Raw genomic sequence first — 25,291 nt, forward strand, 5'->3', positions numbered from 1 at the left:
TGAAGGTATCATACAATCATCACCTAATTACTCACCTAACCAGTAAGAGACAGGAAGCAACCATGCACACACAGTAACGAGGAAGGCCTTTTACTAATGACATGTAGTTATACCAGATTAAAATTCTGTGCACTGTTCTAGTATTATCCACAATTCAGAGTTATTGTTCTACTCACATTTTAGGATGTTCCGTAAGAAGACAACACAGCATCTTTCACCCTGAATAGCTGTAAATCTCCTGCATGTAATTTCTGTTCTTCTTGAGTATTCTCCTTCCCTGCCAGTCCTGGTACTATTGCTTCTATGGTAAAGTTTTCCAGCTGTAGAGAGCACAAGTAAAGATCCTTGGATTAGATGAATCTTTCCTATAATGTAAATGTGGTTCTATCAAACTAAGGAAAAAAAAAATACTGTTAGTTAGAGGACAACTTAAACTTAATAGCCCATTCCTGCTCACAGCACAAGTTAGGGAAGAGGAACTGTAATTTCAGGAGTAACTTGCTGAGTCTGTCTAATGGCTATATCCTCAGGACTGAAGTTAATTCATTTTTTATTAAAAATTCCCAGAAGGGTAACACCAAAGGGGAAGTAATCCTTTCCAGTAAAGACACTACTGTACAGGTGAAGTAATTATTTTCTTATTTTGAGACTTAGTGGCTATTGCTTCTTAGTTCTACCCAAAGAACATCCTATTTTTGCACTGATTGGTATTTGTAGTTCCTGCTGACTGTTGTTCTCCTTGCAAAGCTTTAGCAGGTTATTCAGAGTAAGCAAAGCACCATTAGTTGAGAAAGTTAATTTTAAAAAGTAATGGAAAGCACCTTACCAAAATTTTGAATCTGTGCTATGAACTTGAGTGAAATAATAAAAAATAGGAAGAAGAAGAATAATGTGTAAACAATTATTTTACATAAAACTGCATAAAGGACTAATCATGCCGGATTACCATTGCAGCAGTACAGGATTTGTATATAGTAAACTAGAGGTTCAAATCCATGTGAGATTATTATTTATTTATTTTTTTATTCTTAAAGTGAAGTGAATAGACTTCTATAGACTTCTGCTTCCTTTGGAATGGAAATATTTATATTTATCTTGCAACATATTCAGGTTTTGATTCTTAGTAGTGAATTATTCTGTAATATTTCTGATTCTCAATAACATTATGCAAATTTTTACTAGCTGGTGATCCAGCCATCAGCTTCTAGACAAATTGAATACCTCTAACTTATTGTTCTTCTAAATATTATATCACACACACACATACATACATATATTTCAAATTATTTTACTGGAGGAGAGCAGCTCTTATCCATCATAATAAGAGAAGCTGTAGCATGACTGCTTCACAGTACAGATATTATTTGTTTTCTAATACTCCTGTAGACCTTTACAACAATGAAATATCCAACCTCATTCAAAGCTTACAAAATGTAAAATACTAACATTGGCAGTAAAATAAGATCTTTATTTAAAGATTTAAAGGTAATATCTTTTGCAAAGTATTGTCTTGCACCCGCCAGTTCTTAGTCAGCCATCTCTACCCATTTCCAAAACAGACTACTAGTCTTCTCTTTCATTTGAAAGTGGTTCAGAAGCCTAGCCTGCAAGCAGACATGTTATATGAATCAATGTGTGACCAAGTCTTAAGATTCATCTTTGTATTTTATGATCAATTAGCAAACAAGAAAAACAAGCAGGAAGATCCTGTTTAGAAAAGCCTCACTTTGAAGGATTGACAAAAGCTACCTTGCTACAACCACTGCAACCAAATGACGCTTTCTAGGACTGGCAGAACAGAGCAGCACACAGTATTCATAGGGGATTCCTTTGATCCCAAGAGTATCATTTACCTGTGTTACGGGTCATTTAATTATTTGTCTTCTCAGTCAATATCCTTTGATGTAACAAATTCAGGATGTCAGTGCTCTGGTATATGGAGAAGCGATTAATTCCACCAACAGTATCTTCAAGGATGACACTGCAATACAACATAGAAGAAAGAAAAAGTCACAAAACAGAAAAAGGTTAGACATAAATAGTGTATTTTTCTAATTCAGCTAAGAAACAAACTCAGACACTAGTCTGAGTGTGTTATTGGGTATGGGAGGGTTAGCTATACAGTGTTCTTTGGCTTATGGCTTACATCTAAACCTTGTACTTACTATGTAAGTACAAATGTAATTTGCAGATGAAAGTTCATGGAAGTACATATTTATATATTCTAAAGAAAGGTAATATTAAAAACATAAAAATTCACCTACATTTAAAATGAAAGAATTAAGGATGTATTCTCGTTCATTTGCTAATAATCCTCATGAAGTACAGTGATATTGAAGCCATTCAACACCAAGTCCACACACACACTCACACACACCTATATTGACACTGTCATTGTCTCTAACCTTACACACTGCACTTTTTGAGGTTGTAAAAGCAGACCAATTATAAAGTAAATATTATAAAGTAAATATTCTGTATAAATACATCATCTAAGATGCAAAATTAGCAATGGAAAATCAGTAAGTTTTAAACTGGTGATAAAACATATCTTTTTTTAAAATGAAATACTTAATTAAGAGAAGAAGTTTCCAAGGAACACCATGTATTCCTCATTTTTGAAGGATCAAAATCAGGAGTGAAAATCCACTAAAACGTATGTTGTAGTTACTTAAAAGGGTCCATATTACAAGTCTCACCTACTTTTTATGGCACTATTGTGGAGAACATTTAAGGTATGTAATGTCTTTCATAAGGGCAAAATTAGTTATTAACAAAGTTCTTAAAACATGTCAGTATCAGATTTCGTTAGCTGTTTCAAATAATCCCTTAATAGACTATTTTTTGAAACCTCAAGCAATATTAGGATTTGACAGAAATATTAACTTCTGTACCATGACCTTTCCGGTTCTGCTTCCAAACCTGTGCTTTAGATTCTGTTACAACATGCCTTCCCATTCCAGGATAACACACACACTACCATGCAACTATGTTAATGAAGAAGAAAAATTCACTCCTGTTGGGTTTTGCTTATCGCTTTCTATAATGTACCTTGACTCTTTGCTACTTTCCAAATTTCTCTGAGGGTCATTCTTGACATGCCCTGAACTAGAAAGGAAAATGTCCTCCTGAAATACAGAGAACCAGGCTGAGAGTAAGACTTAAGACTAAGTTCTAACTCAAAAGACAAACTCAAGATGTACCTACAGTAGCAAGTACTGCAGTCCAACAGAATTCTTGTAGGGCAAAACAGCTGGTGTTGAGAACACAGCATCCACACAACTGGAGTGTTTCAGGAGTGTTTACAAAGGCTGGCTCTTACCAGTTCCTGTGTGTTGAATGCCCATTGACTTCATCATCTGTATTCAGTTCATAATCAGTCCAAAAAGAATCCACTTTACAATTTCTGATGCTGCCTCATGACATGAAGTAAACCACAAGAAATGGGAATGATTGGAATGTTTGCTTCAGAAGTGCACTCCTGATACAAAACTCAAGTTCAACAGCTGGACACTGTGATTTCATGAACGTATACTTAGTGTAGCTATGCAAATGGTTGAAGTTTAATACACTTGTATGCTTTATTAAATTTAAGCCAAAATACTTGGCCCAAAAATTTGATGTTCTACTCTGTCTTGCATACTCTGACACTACAGAATCAAACTCAGATTAGGCCTGGAAGAAGTCACACTGAAAGACTAAAACTTTACTTGCATATTCCTTTTGGGCAAATATTGTGGATTTAGATTTTAAGACTACTCTCTGATGCAAATTTCCTAATTTTTTCAACTATCCATTGTCTTCTTCATGAGTTCTCTAATACAAAGTCATTTATTAGATTAAAAGGTATGATCACTTACTTCAACTGGGTGAAATGTTTTTTTGTTTGTTTGTTTGTTTTGTTTTTGTTTTTGTTTTGTATAAAAGCATGCAAAACTGACTTTTTTTTCTGGGTGAAAAGGTTTGTTGGTAAGAAATTGTCTTTATTTCTATCTGTGTTTGTTCATTTTTATAATAGGATGATGACTTTAGTAAAGGTCATACTGTTATAATATTGCACAAAAAAAAAAAAAAAAAAAAAAAAAAGTACAGAAAGTTTTTAGCTTTGTGTCAAAGAAATGTCCTTACCATCTTAATAATTTATCTTTCTTTTATGAGATGTACCATTTAACTATCCATTACAATGGAAAATATGGAAATAGCATAGACTGTTAACAATTTACACTTGCATAAAATAATAGCTGAAATTATAATTGATAAAAATGTAGTGCTTCAACCATTGGGTCTATGCCTCTGTGCTTTTTCTCAAGAGAAGGATTATTTGGAGTGAAATACTATGACTTGAGAACACTACAGAAGAGTAACTCAACTGCATACTGGCTGGTGATAGGGGTCTGAATAACTGCTCATGCAGACAGGACTACGCTGTGGAAGATTTTCATCTTGCCTGTCTCTAGATACCCTGGGAAGATGAGAAAATTAAGGACCTGTAGCACACAGTTCACCTGTGATCTCTGTTCATATCAGCACCAGTCAAGGCTTGATCTACAAGTTGATTTACCATATAGTCACTTAGAATGGTTGCTTTCATATGCACCTCCCTTATCTACCTGCTCTGGTCTGATAGATGGAGGAGGTCACGGCCCAGGGAGGAGATATTTGCACACTTTCCCTCACTCTTTTTCAATTTGTTCTTTTTTTTTTTTTTTTTTTTTTTTTTTTCAATTTTAAAGGGAAACAGAATGGTGTTATTTATAGACCTGTTAAGACAGATTAGCAGAATTGAATGGCAATAATACAGATACAAATTTTATGATGTTATTTCCTCAGCTCTAAAAATAAAAAAGTGCAATGCTAACAACACAGCATTCTGGTGTCTGATTTCAAGGACTGTGAAGGTAAGGAAAATATATTTACAAACTTATTTTTGTATTCACAAAAAGGCTGTGATATGAATAGATGTTTTTGGGTACCCAATAATTCTTTTTTTTTTTTTTTTTTTTTTTTTACTACTATTATTATTTTACTTTATCAATTTATTAAGCCATGTAAGAACTCATAATAAACCACAAAGCAGGCAGGCTACCTCCCTCCTGTCTGCACCCTACAAAGTTTAACCACCACAGCTATAGTACATAGAAAGTATGGATGCAAGCTTTTTAAAGTTTTGAGAATGACTGTGAATGGTTTGACATGCAATAAACCTATTTTGTGACAGAATCTAAGAGAAAACATTATGTCTAATGTAGTATTATCTTTTTATGACATTATATATGAACCTAAGTTTGATTTTCTCCTCTGCATTTATTCAGCTGGGCCTTTTGTTGGGTTCCTGGGACTTGTAGAGAAGGCTACAGTGTGAAGAGTAAATACCTAAGGTTTGCGTGCATGTGTTACAAGCAGCATAAAGGCTTTTATCACAAGTTTTGAAATCTCTTTTTTTCAGACACTATTTACACCCTATTAATCAACAAGAATGGAACTAGCAGTTCAAATACCACATATAAAAAGCAGAATAGCAAAAAAAAAAAAAAAAAAAACAAAAAACAGAAAGCTTTGTAATGCTCAGATGACAACAGAATCTCAGGCTTCAGTTTGAAACACCACTGGTATATTCAGCATCAACTGACAGTTTAATTAAGCTTTTAGAAAACAGCCTAAAAGGTAGCACAAAAATTTAGTTCCACAGGGGATAGGATGGTGACTTTAGCAATTAACTTGTTCTGCAGTAGCTGGAAAGAGAAGAAAACATGAGAGTAGATATTATGAAGTAGGACAAAGCAACCATTTTTGTCATATTTTCTGCCTTATTATTGAAGACTAGGAGCAAAGTAAAAAGGCAATTTTCAAACCCAACATTCTGTGCTTGGTATTAAGACTACTACTGAAGAAAGATCTCAGATTGAATGATCGTGTTAATGTCAATGATAACACAAAAATCCGCAGAAACACCTTCTCAACTATGCCTGATTAATGTTTAAAACCTGAGCTAATAAATGTTCTGAATTGAAAGTCCATCTTCTGCAATGTGCAATCACTGCACACATGGTGGTGAACACTCCTATGAATTTATTGCACTTCTGAGGCTTCAGCAGGCATTTTATATTATTAGTCATAGTTCCTATGTCATTAGTTTTCCATTGTTTAAATGTAGATAATAAAAATACTATTCTTTTGGAGGAAAACATACTGACTCCCTACTCTGCATAGAGGAAGCAATCAACAAGATGCATTGCATTTAACATTTAGTAATATTTCTAATATTTCTGGAGCTGATAGAGTGGGTTTTGCTGTTTTATGTATTTAGTAAAAATATTTATCTTACATTAGAATAACCCTAATGAATTTTTGGATAATTTTCTCAGCCTTTCATTACTACTCCATTTTTGTCATTGTATTTTATTAGAACACTGTAGTAAGAAGTATGGATTTTTTTTTTTCCGTTCTTTTAAGTACTGTAAGCAAGCTTTATCAGTTTAGTTTAAGTATATATCAGTTTATTATTAAGTATAGCTTGAATGATAGCATAGGTTAATACTATGTCTTCTTTCTAAAAATCCAGATTGATAGTGCAAGACAATGTAAAATAATGTATTTTTATATATGAAAAAGTCATGAGCCATACAGTTGTTATATCCTTCAATATTGTGTTTATTAAGATGTCTCAAACTGTTATAAATTACATCTGTTTTATTTATGGTTTTCAACAAAATTTGCTAATATTTAAGTAGCTACCATTCAGTCAGCAGTTGTTTCATTTAAGCTTATTTTTGAGTTTGAGTACTTTTTGGTGAAGATTTAAAGGCAAAAAGTCAGGGACTGACCTAACTTCAAAACAAAACCATCAAAAGTTAGCTCCTCCTCAGCATTCTTCAAACTTCCCTCCACAATAATTATAACACTGCTCATTGTTGAATGATAGCACATGACCTTGAAGAATGAACACTGAATTAAATTGAAATATCTGCATAGCTAAATGCCAACACTGGCACAAACTCTGATACTTGTTTCTAATTCTCTTTTCAAGACCCTGAAGCTGAGCTACTGGAGATAGTATAAGAGTAGTATATAGTAGATCGTATAAGCTACCATCAGCGTAGCCAATGGGGCCTCGGCATTTGCAAACTGAGTTATGGCAAACAGTAAGAAAACGAGTGTGTGATTAGAGAAATAGACTCTGGAAGGAGGATGAGAGCTGGAGACACAACATGAGGCAAAAAAAAAGAAGTATAAAACAGAAATATAAAAATAATTATGGATAGAGGGATTAGGAAAGGAAGAAAAGGATACAAAGTTTAGAAGATAATAAAGAGAAAGGAAATACAGCAAGGACACAGAAGGATTTTTACTTGTCTATCCTTTTTATCAGTCACTAATCACTAACTTGTACTAAGGAACCTATTACAATGGATTTCTTTTAATTGGTTAGGACAAGAAGTACCCCTCTTCATTACATCACTTAAATGACACTTACATGCTTAAGCCTTCTTTTCCTTTCCAATTTGGCTCTTATGCTGTCTCCCCAGGTTCTTAGATTTTTTCTAAAGTAAGTCTTCAATGAGAGCTTTTGTACTGCCACTTTTAGCTAAACAGTTGTTCATAAACACATGCAATAGGAAAATGTTATGCCTCTTTGGTTTGCTTTTCACTAGTCTCAGCCAGGCATAACAGTTTCTTGACAGTGGTGCCGTTATTACCAGCACCATCAGCACTGAAGAAAGCACAAGTAGCAAACAAAATAGCTTCCCTTTTTGTCATATGAACAAAATCCAAGCTCGGCAAGTTCAAGAACACAAGTTCAGCAACACTAAAAACATGGAAATTCTAGTGAGAAAAAAAAAATACTACAAAAAAAAAAAAGAGAGAAACTGAGAAAGATATGACTTTTTTTTTTTTTATTAAGAAGCTATTGATGAATATATTCTGCATGCTTAGGAAAGTCCCACTGCACTCATTCATAGCACAGCAAGCTTGGTGCTTGAAGGAGGTATGACATCCCTTTGTTCTCTAGTGCTCATCAAATTCTCTGCTCTTTTTTTTTTTTTTTCAGAAGATTAGGCTTCCTCCTGTTTTTGGCACAAATGTATCTGTAGGTGCTTTTAGTTATCTCATTTCATCAAAGGGTTAATTTTTTATGTCTTGCATTCACAGCCTCTCTTATCTTACTACGCTTTTCTTCTTCCTCCAAAATATCTCTCCTACATTTGGTAAGTGGGGGAGGACAGAAGAAGGGCAGTGGAAATTAAATGGCATTTCTCAACTAGTTCTCTGCAGATTCAGACCAAAAGTTCTCACACAGCAAAGCAGTTAAGCATGTGCTTGAACTGATCTCTCTTCAGCAGCCAGTCCTACCATGATGGCAACTGCATTGAAGTCTGAGAGCAATGATAGCTCCACTCGAGCTGGGCAGCTCCCAAGCTGTGATAACAGTGCTGCATCCTCATGACTGAAATCATGGTGATTTCTACCAGTCTTCGATTCTGAGTGGTTAACTTTTGGTGAAACGCTTTTCCCACTTCTTTTTGAAGAGTCCTTGTCTTTCATCTGCGACTGTCCTATTGCCTGAACTGGTGGCCATTAAAAAAATCCCAAACTTCAGTGAGTTGTGAAACAGAAATAAAATGCAATCACATTAAAAAGCCATAATATAACAGCAGTTTCCAGAAACTGGTATCATGTGGATTGCCTACAGTGAAAAAAAGGTCAGAGCCTGAGCAATTCAGCACTCCTGGCATGCTGAGGTATTTCTGAAGATGTATTCATTTTACTTTCAGGCAAGTTCTGACCTTCTCCTGGCTAAGGACAAAAGGTTGTTCTGAACTACCTCCAGTTCCAGCCATTCAGCTCAAACAGGCATTGATTTGTGATGTAATGAGATTTTAAGGTTTGCTTTTAAGACATCAAACCAACTTCTGAGTATGTTGAACTGTAACTCTTAATTTTGACAGACCAAGAATTTCAGGGCAAAATATTGTCTCCATATATATTCACAAAGCACTAAACACACTCCTAGCTTCTGTGAATTATTAACAATATGATATGGAGGAATCTAAGAGGTCTCAAAATTGCAGTACTCCATAAAAAAATAAAAGAAAAAAAAAAAGTATGTAATGTTTTGCCTCAACTGTCTTTGTCGGCCTCAGTGATGAGAATGTAATAGCTCCCAACCAAGCAGTAACCGAAAAACAGGACAAAGAACAATGCTGCCCTTGATCCTGTAAGCTTATCCTGATGTGTATGGCCTTGAAGTTGAGCAGTTTCACAGATTAATGTGACTATGTTTATTTATAAATAACACTCCTCCACTGCTCACATTTGTTTTTAGTTGGCCAGGGACCTTGAAGCAACCGCCTGTGGTAAGCCAACCTTTACAACACCTTCTGTGGCCCGCTGTGCTCCTACTCCCCTCACCTGCCCTTCCCCAGAGCCAGTCGGTGGTTACCAGTTACCTCCAGCATAACCGGCTGCTGTGACAGCCTGCCACTACAGCTAAGCCCTACCAAATTCCTTCCCCTTCCCAAAGGATCCTAAAGGATCCTAAACAGAACATAACAAAGCAGAACTGAGCAAAAACCACCAGGCCCGGCTCAAAATTAGACTAAAAATATTTCTTAATTAATTCTTGTCAGAGCTTTTCACCTTAGATTTTCCTCTTTTCAGAGGCTCTTGCTAGGCAGCAGAGACTTCCACCTCCCAAAGACAAGGCACCCAACAAATTCCAGTAGCAAGCCGACTTCAACCCTTTTGATTTATTTGATGGAGTATTCTTGAAGTCACCCTTTCTTAATAAAGCAGCTCTATCTTTTAGCTCCTGGAACTGAGGTGCTTCAGTGAATTCCAGCATTCATCCAGCTCAGGTTTGACTTCCCTGCCCTGCAGCTCCTGAGGGAGCATGCTGGTGGCCTGCCAGCACCACTGAATGAAGCAAAGGGGTCTGCCCTGCTGCCACTGCGTCAGCAACATATGCTGCCTTGACACTCTGGTTAGTATTATAACATGTAGTAGTGAGGGAGCAAAAAAAAAAAAAAAACAACTCACAGAAAGCTCCAGAGCAAAGATCCTCCTTAATATGCATTATTACAGGGTTCTGTGGTCCTCTCTGGCAAAAGAACTCAGCAGTGTGATGTGGGTGGTAAGACACACCTGGAAACTGAGCTTCATTTAAACTTGCAGAAAGTTGCATTTTTCCACAAACTAAATAAATAAATAAAATAAAAAATAAAACATAAAATAGAAAATAGAAAAAAGAACAAATAGCATTTAACTTCAGTGGGAACAGTTTTTACAGCACTAAATAAGCTGATAATAAAGATGATTAATACATAATGCAAGGAGATAGGAGTGTTGAAGGCAGAGAAAAAATGTTATTTTCAGCAGAAATTGGACAGCTGGGGAAGGGCAAGAATGACAATAGGCTGAAGAGGAATGTTGGGCTTATTTATTATTTCACAACATTACTCAGGTCAGGACAGACTGAGTAGGTTGTACTGAAGCTTAGAGAGAAACTACACGGAGCTAGGAAAAGTTTAACAGGAACAAGAGAAGAGAGAGGGCACGTAGGAGAGCAAAGGTCTGAAGCAGTCCTGAATAGCATACTATCACACGGGCATACTTACACCTCACAGTGCTTATATATCAGAAACAGATAAGTTGTACCAATACTGATATTCACACATCAGTTTATTACCAAAACTTCTCACTTACTTGTTTAAAGCAAGTTCATGTCTGACTGCCCTTCTTGCTAAGGACACAGTCGAATATTAACTCAGTAATTCTGACAGCTCCAAAACCAGGAAAATATTCTGGTCTTCACTGGTTACTGAAACACCTTCTGATTTAGATTCAAAATTACAGTATCGATATCTACAGTGTTTAACATGGATTTCCATTTTTGACAGTGCATTTGACGGAACAATACTTGTACCAGTTCTGTTTTGGGAGCTGTGCCAGGCAATGGTTGCCACTGTTTCAGACAACATATACAGGTAGAAAGTAGATCTTTATAGGACTAATGGAACAGCTGGAAGAATTAGTTGAGTTTTTGGTAACTCAAGCTTTTCTACAGAAATAGAAGATTTCAAAGCTAAAGGCAAGTTGAGAAGAATCACTCAAGAGTCTAGATGTGTATCAGTGCATATCTGAATGGAAATAGAGCTAGTATCTTTAACAGGAAGAAGTAGTAGAGGGGAGGGAAAAGAAGGGAAGAGAAGGAGAGGGAGGGAAAGTTGATAAGAAAGGTATTTCCTAAAGAAGGGACTCAGAAACAGGTAATTTATATGAATATGGGGAGTAAAGAGAGATTAGAATATTTCACTAAGCCAGGATCCTCACTGGGGCTTTTTGATGATGAGGGTACAGGCTACACAGACAGATTTGCAGGTTGTGGAGTCTTTCACCTTAGGGATGTTCAAAAGCCATCATGTGTCCACGTAGTGAAATGACTCAACAAAAATATAAAAGATAGACACACACCGGCCCTGCCCTTCATTCCTTCATGTTTTTTCACAAAACATCCCTGAGCAAACAGGTAGGATGAGACCTGCAGATTACTGCAGACAAGTTCTCCATCTGGCCCAGGAAGTGAGGTTAGACGTAACTTTTAGAATGTAAAGTGTTGTTGTACGGGTATGAAACTACAGAGCTTATTCCTCTACATCTGCATGTTAGCATGGAACAGTGCCACACTGCCATTTACCTACATATTTCATCCAGCCTGGGCTGTTCATAGGAAAAGATGCTAAAAAGATGCTAAAAGATGCTAAAAAGCATCTAAAAAGCATCTTTTCCCTTATTGAGGAAAAAAGCAAATGCACAGAAGCAAATGCAAATGAATTGCACAATTTGTACATCTATCTGTTGTTGTTGTTCTGTCTATTATCACCCTCTCCAGATTCACCTCTTTCTACTGGCAGTAAATTTAGGATCCTGATATAATAAAACTTTCATACAATACTAACATAATTTAATGGAAAGCTGTTTTGTTGTTGTTGTTGTTGTTTTGTTGTTTTTTTTTTTTCTTTGTTGTTGTTTGTTTGTTTGTTTTGATTAAGGTTTTGGCAAAAAGCCTTGATGGTTATATAAATAGTTAAAACTTTTTTTTGCCTTTTCTGAACCTCACTAACAAATAAAAAGAGTTGACAATACCAAGCACTCTTCAGCAACACGACTTTCTGTTTATGCTTTGTATTTTTTATTACTGAATTGAAGAAACACCTAATAAGCTCCTGCTCAGTAATACCAGCCTACATAATGGGATTGTTCAAGTCCACCAACAATTTCTTAGGTTTGTGTCCTTTGCATTAGCAGACTAATGGACTTCGTTGTCAACCTGTGTCCTATGAATATTTGTCTTCTGTATACTAGAAATCCAATGAAGTTGGATTTATTCATCATCGAAATCAAATGAAGTTGGATTTTATTCAGCAATTTCTTCCAATGCACTAATAAATTTTCTGCTTTATAGGACAGCTGTGTGGGGCATATGAAAAGCTGAAATTAAAAACAAACAAACAAAAACTTATATTTCATTACAAAATAGAATATTAATAAATATTAAAATATAGTAATAATAATAATGATAAAGAATTTTGAGATTACAGTGATTTATTTATTTCTCCTTCAGCCCCTGAATGGTGAACACAGGAGTGTGGAATTCATTCTGGGGATATGGCCAAATTGTCCTGTTAATATGATGTACGTAGGTATAAATTCTGCACTTTTGTGTTGAACATATTGTGTATGATCATCTAATGTTTCTGTCCCTCATTTTTCAGCATTCCCAACATCTTTTCATTTGCTTGCATGCTGCAAGGTGAAAAAAATGAGCTTCCTGTGTTACAGAAGACCACTACTAGACTCCAACTTCTTTTTATGTCCATGTATTCCAGAACACGTGAACATGGCTTATACTAGAATGCCAGTTCTACTTACATTCTTCCCTTCAGGTAAATTACACACCATACGCTTAAACGAAGATGTTAAGAGGCATCTGAGCCACCATTTCAAGATGCCAATACACTCAAGAAGACATAACAGTATCATTCAACTCACAGCTCACTGAAGCTCTAAGGTGGCCCAAATTCATTTTTTCTTTTCTGAGTTTGTCAAATGCCACATTGCAGTTCACAGAGACTATCACCCCTCACTCAGAGCTACCAGAAATTGCCTTAGAACAAAAACAAAACAAACAAAAAAAAACCTGAACATCTCAGAGAATATTATATTACATGCAGGCCAGACACATAGACTGAGAGGTCTACAAGACAAGCCAGCATATGCTGGTGACAACAGACCTCAAAACTTTAACTTTTAATGTTAAATGTTCATGATTGATAGGAATTTTCTGGTGTGTTGTTGTCTATGGGCTTGGGGTTTTTTGTTGTTGTTGTTGTTGCTGCACTTCATTTGTTGCATTCAAAACATTAAAACCTAGGAACACTAGTGGTTGTTTTTGTTTTTTAATATTAATTATTAATATTAATAATCTATGGTCACAAAGTTCCCTAACAGGGGAACATGGAAGCTATTTAACAACAACAAGTGGGCTACATCATAGAATCACAGAATATCCTCAGCTGGAAGGGACCCCCAAGCATCATGAAGTCCGTCTCCTGGCTCCCCACAGGACCACCCAAATACCAGGCCACATGTCTGAGAGCACTGTCCAAACAAGGATAGTAGTAAATTGAACAGGAACTGCCCTATATCATTATCCTGTTAGCATGGACTCTGTCACACTTCTGGCCTGTGCTATTATTCCCCAACAATATCCAGGCGTTTTATGGAAAGTGGCATGAGTCTGAGACTGCAGCCTCGGTGCAGCCATTCTGTTTTGGATGGTGAACTTGGCAGTGTGAGTGCAGGTTGTTCAGTGCCAAGTTGTTTCCGTGCCAGACAAACTATCCGTATATAACTATACAGTTTAATACATGCCTAGCTATGGCAGACAATTTCTACTAACCTTATCACTCAGTTTGCACAGTAGGAGATGGAGTTAGGCACTATTCACTAAAAAGCATTCTCAAAGGAGAAGTTTTATCTAATCACATGTTGTGATGAGGTTATCGTCATCCAGTATGAAACCTGTGAGGTCTGGAAAACAATCTCTTTTATCATGCAGATAGCAGCAGCTATTGCATTGCATGGCTGAAAGGTTCTGCATATCAAGGTCTTTGCTTAGGGACGGTCAGTGGAGATTGGAATTTATCAATATGAATTAAACAGACAAGCTGACCACTCATGACCTTCTCATGAAATAAACTTTTAGGAGCTGGCAGGTGTGAAGGTGACTTGACAAAGGCTTAACTTATGTGAGAGAAAAGTTCAAGAGGTATCTATCAGAAGACTCTTCAGCTTCCAAGGTGAAATGTAAGCCTTTCTAAGACAAAAATACTTAATTTCCCTTTTATATCTTTTATAAAAATACTGCTGTAGGGTAATACGGATCAGCTTTAGATTTTTCTGTTGTCATCTTACTCATTTCATATGAGTAAAACAACTGCTTCCCAGTCAAGATGAAAATTCTTCACGAACTGTCAAACAGACAATTGGTTTTTCACAAGAGCAGTAAGGCTCGTCCAACAACTTGCCAGCACAATTTGTTGCTCCAACCTGTAACCATAGCATAACCGGCTGAATTTAATCCTGTTTCCATACATAAATAAAATACTTGAGAATTTTCAAGCAAATAAAGCATGTTCTTTAAAGTCCCTTGGTCAAATAACAAAAGTATTAGCAACCACAGAAAAAATCCCAGCATTAGTGATATGTTATTTGCAATAAATTGTTCACTCACTTTTTTGCCACATGGATGCTTAGGATCTAAAGCCTCACTCAGAAGAACCTGTTATACTAATATGAACATTTAAGACTCTCGTTCTGAATCTACACAGCCTTTCAGGCAACACTGAAAGCTTTTGCAATGCTTTTGATATCAAACACCTTGTCCATTGTATCTCCTCTCTGCACTGAGTGCCAACTTCATCATTTGTGGAAATTTTCAATTTCACACAACAGTGACTTCTTCTCATGCTCTAAGTTATGGTTAGAAATCACAGTGTTTTATAAGAATAGAATACAAAAATCAAAATGAATTATAGTATTGGACAGCTTGATACTAAGGATTTTGAAAAACATAAAAACGTAGCTAACTCCCTTTGGTCCCCAGCATTACAAATATAAGAATTTGACAAGTAATTTGAGCTGTGCAGCTGCTTTATTAAAACAAATAATTTACCAGTAATGACCGTTGTGATGACTTTTTTACTCACAGGACCATTCAGGACACTCTTGCTACATGTTTAAAATCTGCCAGCTACAGATACTCTAACATGGAAGCTAAGAGCTACACCTAACCATATTCCGAATAGCGTAATAGAAATGAAGTATGTATGAAATAATTGTTTGTATTTGTTTTCAGGCCTTTTCTATATGAACATTTCTATCTAGGGCAGCCTGTATCTGACAGCTTCCTTTTTAAATATATAATGTATGGTGCATTTAAAATACAATTAGCAGAAAGGAAAAATTAAAAAAAAATAAAAATAAAAAACAAAACTGTTTCATTTAACTCAGTTTTACTGCTGGTGCAGACCATAATTTTCAATAGTTGTTCCTAAAATCTACTTTTCAGACCACCTTTAAGGCAATGAGCTGGAAGTCCTCACTAAATACAATTAGAGAAAATTATGAGGCTACCAACACATCTTTTAACTTAATGCAATTACTCCTATGTCAACACTTCTGGTGAATTTCATCTTTCATATTCACATGTAATAAGAAACAACAAATTATTGTGAAGTTTATATTCACTTGATACTTTGATTTGTTTGCATGCTGATTAATGCACCAAGAAAAAACTGTCACCAGCATTCTAGGCCTTCTAATACACCATTACTAGATGATATTTTACTTTCCTTTGCTCATCTTGCAACAAAGCGAATGACAATTTTTTTGATATTTTTCATCTCCTTAAAGTATTTCAGTCATTTTAGTTCTGTATAATGGACTTCAGACAGACATTAGGGCTGTTCTTCTTTCATTGGGTCACTGATAAGGATTCTTTGGACTCCTCAACCTTATATGAAAAGATTTGAAACTACTTGACTGGAGAAATATGGATTTTATATCTATCCCTATGATGTCAAGCTTCCACTCCTCTTTTGTACTGACCAACAGACTGATGTGAGTTGTGTGGACTAGGAACAAAAGCATCCAGAACATTTTAGGCTCCAATCACATGAAATACAGAAGAGATGGAATTGTATGCATTCCGGTCTTAGTAACCTGAAGTCCAGACAATGGTAACGATGCTCTCACAATTTTTGTCCTATCAGACAGCCATGATCAAGTAAGATTCTTATGCTTAAAGGGTATCAAAACCAGCTAAAACTTAAAATATACAACCAAACACACAGAACTGCTCAGGGAACAGACACAAATTTACATCCTACTTGAAAAATAGTTCTGGAGAAAGCATTTTGTTTATTGGCATGGACAATGACTACAAGGCTGCTTTATACAGTCGTTTTTGCCATAATTTTGATTATCTCAGATACTTAGACATAACCTTACAAGAGTTGCTTAGAAAGTTGTTCAGCAGATACTGCTAAAATTTACCAACATCTAGCCCAAACTTTACCACTACATTTCATTTTGATTGATCATGTCTCTTTTTATCAAAATAGCTACCTTACAGTATAGAGAAACAGCAAAGTCAGTAGAAAATATTTCTCTGCTGATAAAGCTGCAGCCACATTAGAAGGGTAACAGTGTTCTTTATGATGACATTCGGGGGGAATGAATCTAAGTGACAGCAGCTGAGAAAAGGCTGAAGGATAGAACATGATCTCTGCAGCTAAAAGTAAGTTTGCCCTGCACTGTGGAGCACCACACAGAAGTATCCAGCCCAGGTATGATCAAGCAAGCTCTTGAACTAAAAGCAGTGAGGTCATGTCTGCATGGCTGAGTGGTAAGGTTTATTCACTTGAAAGCAGAGCCAGTATAACCCAAGCTATACTGCTTTCAGGATATGAACCACGGAGTGATGCCCTATGCATCACAGGATGATGCAGGGTAAAAAGCTGAGCTGGCATTAGCTGTTCAGAAAGAGCTAGCAAAACAGACAACTCCTGAGGACAATGAAGGAGGCAGGGGAGAAAGCCTTATGGGGGGGGGGGGGGGGGTACCAAAACAAAACAAAACAGTAAAATGGAAGACATCAGACAGAGATAGTGATGGTAGATTAGGAAAAGCCCTTATCTATTTAACTGAGGATTCCGTGGTCTGGAAGCCAGGGAAGCTTGAATTCCCCTACCTCTTTTCCTGAGGGCATTTCTAGCTCAAGGTGCTTAAGTAGCTCCTGAAGAAGGACCAGCATGAAGGACAAGATGTCTGGGCAGTCAGTCCTGTGTGCCATGGCTGCAGCCACCCATCCTGGTCCTTACAGCTGCCTCTGTGTGATCTCATTTACTTACAGATGAACAGTGAATCTTACGAGTAAACCTAGGAGCTGTACTGCAAGATTCAGCAGTAAAAGCCTATAAATAATACATATTTTTTTTAATATAAATATACTATATTTATATAAAATATATAAATAAAGGGGCTGCTTAATAAAAACAGGAATTGTGACCTTGTCAAGAGCTCTTGATCCAAATTATTTTTATTATAAAATAAAAATCTCTTCATCTGTCTTTGATAGGGCTTACATAATTGCTACACCACAGCAAATGTGCCCTGATAGTCATGAATGCAGGTGCTCTATTTTGTAATGCACCATTTTAAGGCATTGTAGTTACTTAACAGGACTAATGATACAGAAATCACTGTCTATGTTTTTGTTTACATTTGTTTTAGAAAATGCCAAACAAACTATTGGTGCTTTGAGAGCTATAACTCATGCTATTTAAAACAAACTTTCACTGGCAAAACACAGAATCTAGTTTTGTAGTTTTGTTGCATTTTTCACCCAAAACACATTGAGAAGGTTGAAAATTGACAGGGAAAAAAAAAAAAAAAAAAACAAAAAAAAAAACAGACAAGTAGTCACTGTCCTTTAAACCTCCTGATATTGTTTTATCATCTGTCTCCAGTTTCTTACACTTCCCATATAAAAAGATTAGGATTTAGGCAAGAATGATACCTTTTATTAGGCTGATATATATATATGGGAAAAACAGACAGCTTTATGGCATGTTTGAATCAGAAGTCAGACTGGGAATAATTTCCTTTAAACTTATATTAATCATGTCAATGAATTAGACAATCAGAGAATAAAAAAGTTGGAATAAGTATAAAAAAAGGTTATTGGTAACAGGAGAGAGTTGAAGATTATTAGTTCTTGTGGGACAGAGACCAAAATCCAAAACCATTAGATGATCATAAAATGTATGGGGAAATTTTAATGTGCTATAAAACCAATATTTCTACTGCATTCCTAATACTGAACATTTTGATTTCTATTGTAGACCTGAAGTAGGGCTGATGTGCCTGAAAACTCATCTATTTTTCTCAAAGAATGGGTTAATATAATAAATAAATAAGTAAATAAATAAATAAACACACGTATAATATATATAAAAATAAAGAGAGAAACTCTCCCTCTAAATGTTGTCTTAAGACCACCCCCAGCCACAATAAGGCTGTACTTACACAGTGGGTTTTAGGGTGGCTCCAGCTTTGGTTCCGTACAGTGCCTACAGCAAGAGGCACTGATCCACGGGCATTGTGGTGCCTGTACAGCTAATATAAATTGATTGCTTCTTTCCTGCTTCTTCCTGAGCTAGGATTAACTTCTGATGACTGCGTGACTAGATGGACCACTGCTATATTAGTAAGCATGGTTGCTGTGACAACTGGTACCTCTCCTAAAGAGACAATTTCTGAGTTTGTATAGCCAAGGGCTAGCAAATGGGACAAAACCAAAGCCTAATGAAAAGCAAAGTATATGAAATTACATCAAGTAGTAGCCAATCAGCCTTAAGCTGCTATGAGAAAACATTAAATCATCTGTTATTGTTATATAAAGGAGTAGTGCCAATTTACAGCAGGATGTAGATGAATTGTCAGCACAACTCCTGTGTATAAATGAGGACCACAGCAAATTAACACATTCTCCAGGTGTGAGAGCAATCAAAACCAAAACAGTATTGTAGCAAGCTTATTTTTTAAATGTGACTAAAAAATGAAAACAAATACCTATATTTAAATAAATATTCATGAAAGATTTATTGACAGATTGAACTTAAACACTTCCAACACTTCCTTGGCTATTTTTGTTATTGTTGTTGTTGATTTTTGTCTGTTTGTTTGATTCTAATAAAAGCCTTGCTTCTTTTACATGTTTTGTTGTTTGGTTTAATGTTTTTATTTTTTCCTAACCTTCAATTTACACAGTAATAGCATACACTTTTTTTTTTTTTTTTTTTTTTTTTCAAGTTTTGAGCTGGGGGTTGAGGGGATGTGCCAGGTAGCTCACCTCTGGCAGTTTGTGGATGATTCAATAAAGAATACTAGAAAGGTCTTTTACTATGTGTCTTGATGGTTAGGTGTTCAGACGTCAATTTCTGCCAAACACTAACGTTAAATCTATTTTTTTTTTTACAAATAAGGTGACATGTATTGAATAGAAAAGAGTTGTCCTTGATTAACTGGGCTGCTCTCTTCCATATGCAATGCTGGGATCCCCCAGTTTGTCAGACAAAGTTAATTCTAGATGAATAAAGTTTTTATCTAGAGCTAAAGCAAGTGGATGCCCCAGTTCTTCTAGTTCTTCCCCAAAATAGAGAACAAGTATATTTTGATTTGGATAAACTTTTTCTCCAATGAGGATGACCTAAATTGATCTGGGTAAAATCAAAATTTGAAAACTATATCCAATTTTGGGAAGACAAAAAAATCAAAGTATTAGAAATGTAGGCTCCCCTTGATACAAAATCAAAAATAAACAAACAGAAATGTTTCCAAAAAGCTCTTAAATGTTTTTAGAAAATGTAACTGTCTATATATATATTTACCTTAAGGATAACTGTCTATAACTCCTCTGACATTTACAAACATAAACACTGCCAAGACCTTTCAAAGTTTACTGTTAAACACAATACAACTTTCTTTATAAGTTATGCTACCGAGCTTTTCCCCCTTATTTCTTTTCTCTGAAACACTGTCTTATTTTTAATTCAAGACAATACAGGTGTCAGCTTGCACTGACTTTGAAAGTGAAGATATTTGGTATGCATGTGATTAATCTATTAAATCTTTTTTACCAAAGGGTAGACAAGAGATTAGAGGAAGACAATATCATTGTTCTTCAGCATTAACAAACCCAATGCAAAAGGAACACTCTTCATCTAGTTTGTAAGACACATAGTCCCATAAAGCCAAGATTTATAAGGCTGTATAAATTCTGTGTCCACGCCAGGGACACAAAAGCATTCTGTCAGCATTGGGGTGTGCATTTGATCGCTTAACAAAAAAGAAAGGAGCAAGAAATTTTCAAAAGATCTCTTTTCATCGCCTAGAAACATGCACAGGATAAACTGAAAGCAGAAGCAAATTCATTCTGTAACCCACATACATCCACGAGGTTAAGGCTACATAGGGCAAAAATCAAGAAGAAGAAAAAAAAAAGAAGTCAAATGAGCAATTTTGCTGTGAGAATTTGTCGTGAACTGGATCTTAGCTGCCCAGTTAATGGGTAAACAGCTATGTCATCTTAGAGAAGTAAGATTCTTTTAAATTTAGAAGCATCAAATAAAACAGGCATTTATTGTTAAAAATCACAATTCTCCAAGTGTTTCCAAATCTTCCTTCAAAGATGGGGATAGTTGTACAGCAATCAGTGAATAAAAGTTTATATGATCTATTTCATCATATGTATCATACAAATCAATATGATCATTTGATTTATTTCTGTTTCTGCTGGCCTTTATATATGAATCATAGCTACAATCAACTAAAAAATATCAAAATACACCTAATAACCCCCCAACCAAATTATTACGAGAATTTAGCCACATCTTGGTCCTTCAAAGCTGCAGTACATCACAGCTGTCAATATGGCATGTTGAACCTGGCAGAAATTAGTTATAAGAAATGGTAGCTGGGTGTTTTCTTTTAAACTGTTTTGTTGGTAAGCAGTATTTTTAAGTCAAAGGAGATTTTAATTTTTTCTACTCTTCTGTGTCTTCACTGAAAGATGATTTCTAACAAAATCTATAAAAAAGAACCCTTCACTGAAGACAATTCTTTTTTTCTTCACAAAAACAAACCAACAAAACACTCAAAAAAAAATAAAAACAAACAGCACGTTTCCAAAGTCATTGCAGTTGAAGATGTTTAATTCTTGAACTGAGTTTTGTATGCCTAGTAGTATCACTACCATTCTGATAAAGCTGATAGCATTGCTAAACACTGTTCTGACATAACTGAAGGCAAGGTCCCTTCTGTGCGGGGATTGTATTTTCTGTAAGTGGAATCCTGAGCAAACTGGAAACCAGGCCACTTTTTTATCAGCCCCTGTGAGTTGAGATTAATCTTTTCTGTCTTCACACAAATAAAATATCCAACCATGTTTAAGAGTGCTAAACACAGGCTGGCTCCACCTGCTTCTTTCAGAGCTAATCGCTTTGTGAGATACTACAAGTGGAAGAACCTTAGGTGAGCCAAATGTAAAGAATGGCTGGTTGATAAGACTGCCTTTCAGGGGCAGCAAAGCAAAGTCAGGATTTCCTGTTTGATAACCAATGAGATAGTGAAACTCTGAATAAACCAACAGTATTTCAGCTAAGACTCAAGAAAATACTTTTCCTTTTCCAGGTTTTATACCAGTATTAATTAGGGGCATCTATCACTCACAAGGAGAGGGACATCATAGGAATGTCCAAATAACTCACATTTTCATATTTTTTTTTTTACAATTTGATCAACATTAAGTATTGGTCATCAATTTTTCAGAGTAAAATGCAAAGACTTTGAGATCTTCTTCCGTACTTACAATGAAATACATCAGAAGATATTTTCCCTATCTCACTGAAGAAAGTAATTATTTTCTTCTACACATTTCTACTTACCGTGCCACTTCAGTTAGTGGCTACTGCAATGCCATCAATCCATTGATCCAAATTATACCCAAACTACTAGAGACAATGCGAGGTGAATATAAACTATCCCCCCTGAATTATCAGGCTGGGGCGGGGGAATAAGTGACTTTTAATTAAACTTGCCATGGTAACAAATATGCCTATTGGCCTAACAGCATCACTTTCCTGGTTCTGTACGCATTACCTCAACCATAAGGATGTGATTGACGTGATGCATGCATTTATCTAGGTAAGGACAAAACACAAGTACATCAAATGTATTTATGAACTTCTCACGAGTGGCAATCAAACAGAATACACTTTTCATAGAGGAAATCAGTTGCTGTTGCTGATCCCTTAAACTAAAGAGCAGCAGCTTAGCATGCTGGATACAGATGTTTTCAACAGTCTTCCAGCTGGTCACACTAAAACTTTCTGAACACCTCCTTAGTTATTCCATGACACTTTGGCCCAGCAAAGTTTTCATTCCTTCACATAATTTTAAGCAAATGGAGTTGATTTTAAGCCTTAGTGGAGCTGATAGATCTGATTATTGGCTAAAGATAGGCATACATTCAAGTGCACTGCTGCATCAGAGCCTACAAGCTGTGAAGAATGCTTAGTAGCTACAATACTCACTGAGACACACAGGAATTGTAAGCCCTCAAAACCTCTTGGTATGTTACAACCTCATTTTAAGTTCTTAATCAGTTGCCAAACATTTGCTTAGCTGTTAGCACACTGTTAGTTAATGTGTAACAAGTGTAACGAACACTGAAAATAATGTATTTCAACCAGCTAGCAGTAAGCTGCTAAATTCTGCTCACAATCTGTACAACCTGTAGGAAAATTCTACATAAAAGTGTAGTCACTTTTCTGCAAGTTTGACACTCTACGTCACTGAAGCTTATTTTAGAATCTAATAAGCCTCAACCTTCTATTTGGGTTCCTCTTAGATCTTTTATGACAAGCCGAAGTGAAAGAAGTATTTCTGCAGTATAAACATGACTTTAACAAGTCAGTTATACCTGATGCATACTGAGGAAATTCTACAGTATTACCTTTGTTAATAAAGCCATAAAATGAGTTTCTGGCTGTTGGGATTAAAATAGGAAGTCCTAGTAAATGCACACTATTCTTTAAAAACTGTGACAAAGAATGGCATGTTTGGTTTGTACCTTTGAAAGATGACTGCAGTTGATTTCTGTTTGCATTGTAAAACAGATTTGATACATCTAGTGTTGTGTTTAAAGTCATGAAAACCTGATGTTAGTCAGATAATTCATATAGAAACTCTATGAATTATCATATATGAATGGACATGGACTAATTATTCTGCTACATGCTGGTGATGGTCAATAGACAATTCAGAAGAATAAAAGCCGTGGCTGGTGATCTTCAAGTAGAATGTACTTGCATTAACACATGTGTATAAAGCCCTCATATAATTTATTTAACTCTCTAAATACACAGCATTTCATGTTGTTTAATCAGGATGAAGTTAGTGCCAATTCAATGATGGTCTTAAATCAGCTAGCTCAGGAAGGGCTTCTCTGTCACCATGGCAGCACGGCCCTAAGCACAGGTCATAAACGCATCAGAGGACTTGAGCAAATATGCAGGAGCATGGCTATTTCCTCCTGACAGCTACAAAGCTGCGGTTACTTGAGCTCACACACCTGAACCTGGTATAGGTAAAGCACTGCAGTGATCACAGTCTTGTGAAGAGCACCACCGAAGCTCATTCTGTAAATCTGTTCTGAACTGTGGTCTCCAGTTGAAATAGAGCCTTCCGGTTGTCCAGGCTACAATCTACAGGCCGTTTTCTGTCTGCCAGAACAACCTGTGGAGCTTGTAACCTGTTCTCAGCTGCTCCCGATCTTCAGGCTACAGTATTCTTCCCACATGGTGTGAAAAGCGCACCTCCATGATGGGAAGTCAGTGGGCTCCTCCAGAAAGACTGCAGAACCAAGATGCTGCTGGCATAAAAACATTTAATCCAGCTGGCATTTCCCATCTTGACTGCTCCTGAGTGTGAAATCAACTAGAAAAAGGCTGCAAGAAAGGCCTGGCCAGTGGTGGCCCACAACTCTGGCCACCTCCTCTCAAACAGTTGGGACACCAAGAGGCACTTGCCAGTGTCACAGGCAGTGAAGCACAAACAAATAAAGCCCAGCGCCTCCAAGGCTCCATCTATGAAGTGCAGACTGGCAGCTCCCAACCTCTGCAGTATCAGAGTGCTGAGAGCTCCCCGGGCTGTCAGCGCTGGAAATCACTGAAATCTTCTGAAGATAAGGAACAAGTCTGTGAATGCAATCTCCATCTAGAATATGAGACAGAAGTGCAAACACTTGGGGTTTCTTTCTTTCGTTACAAAAACTATAAAAGGGAAACAAATACTGCAAGTGATTGCAGCCATATTGAACCCAGGGTCAAAATTCTTCAAAAGATGGCTTTGTAAGGATGATGTTGTGTAATAGTACATTCAGTGAATCTTTGCCATGGCAGCCTTGTAGCAGTGCGACAACACAAGAGGGAACAGGGGAGAGGGAAAGTTACTAAGCCACTGTGAGGCAGCTGGAGAGGCACACAGTGCAGAAATGGCCTAACTACTGCTAGCTGCCTCTGCCACTTCCCTGCCCACTCAACTTCCTTGACAGAAACAAGCCTGGATTCCTGCATCCCATTAATCCTGTCTGTTGCAATGGCAGCTCCCTAGAGACTTCTGAAGACAGTTTAACCTAAAACTAAGTAAGGCAAGAGCTAAAGCAGCCCCAGGCAGCTGTGGCAGCCAGAACATTGTGCAGCAACCTTCACGCCCGCTGAACATGGAAGGGCTCTGAGCTAGCCAGAGGAGTCTTACTGCTTTCCCTATTTAATTTGCTCACTGCAGAAAGTAAAACTGTGCTTTACTACCTATCAGCTGTAATACGTGCTTGAGCTATGACGGTCATGTTGGTATTTTTCCTCCCAGCATGTATCATGATGGAAAACTGTTAAGCCAATTTATTATCTTAACTATAAAGGTGCAAATCACATTATATCCTGTAAGCCCACTGCTACCTATCCACTCCTTACCTTAGTGGTTCACTGAAGAAAAAATAAAATGGCAAGAAGTACCTTAAATATGCATATATATGCAAAATAGCACCCAAATGTGAAGGCCAGCTTTCAAAGGTGCACTAAAAGTTAAACCTCAGTGGGACATACTT

General features: G+C 36.5%; 2 protein-coding genes across 4 annotated transcripts in view; one reads left to right on the forward strand and one right to left on the reverse strand.

Annotated features, from left to right (window-relative positions):
* The window catches only part of MARCHF1 (membrane associated ring-CH-type finger 1), a 404,383-nt gene that overhangs the window by 371,162 nt on the left and 7,930 nt on the right, over positions 1–25,291 (reverse strand). For all 3 annotated transcript variants that reach the window (XM_084518138.1, XM_084518145.1, XM_084518136.1), the window contains exons 3-4: positions 1,854–1,981; positions 177–320 (exon numbers count right to left, since the gene is read on the reverse strand). The gene's annotated coding sequence lies outside the window, so the exon portion shown is untranslated. The remainder of the gene's footprint in view (positions 1–176; positions 321–1,853; positions 1,982–25,291) is intronic.
* KLHL2 (kelch like family member 2) overlaps positions 1–25,291 on the forward strand; it is a 271,198-nt gene that overhangs the window by 145,441 nt on the left and 100,466 nt on the right. The gene's annotated exons all lie outside the window — the stretch shown is intronic.

This window comes from Aythya ferina, assembly GCF_964211825.1.
Source record: "Aythya ferina genome assembly, chromosome: 4".
Taxonomy (NCBI): Eukaryota; Metazoa; Chordata; class Aves; order Anseriformes; family Anatidae; genus Aythya; species Aythya ferina.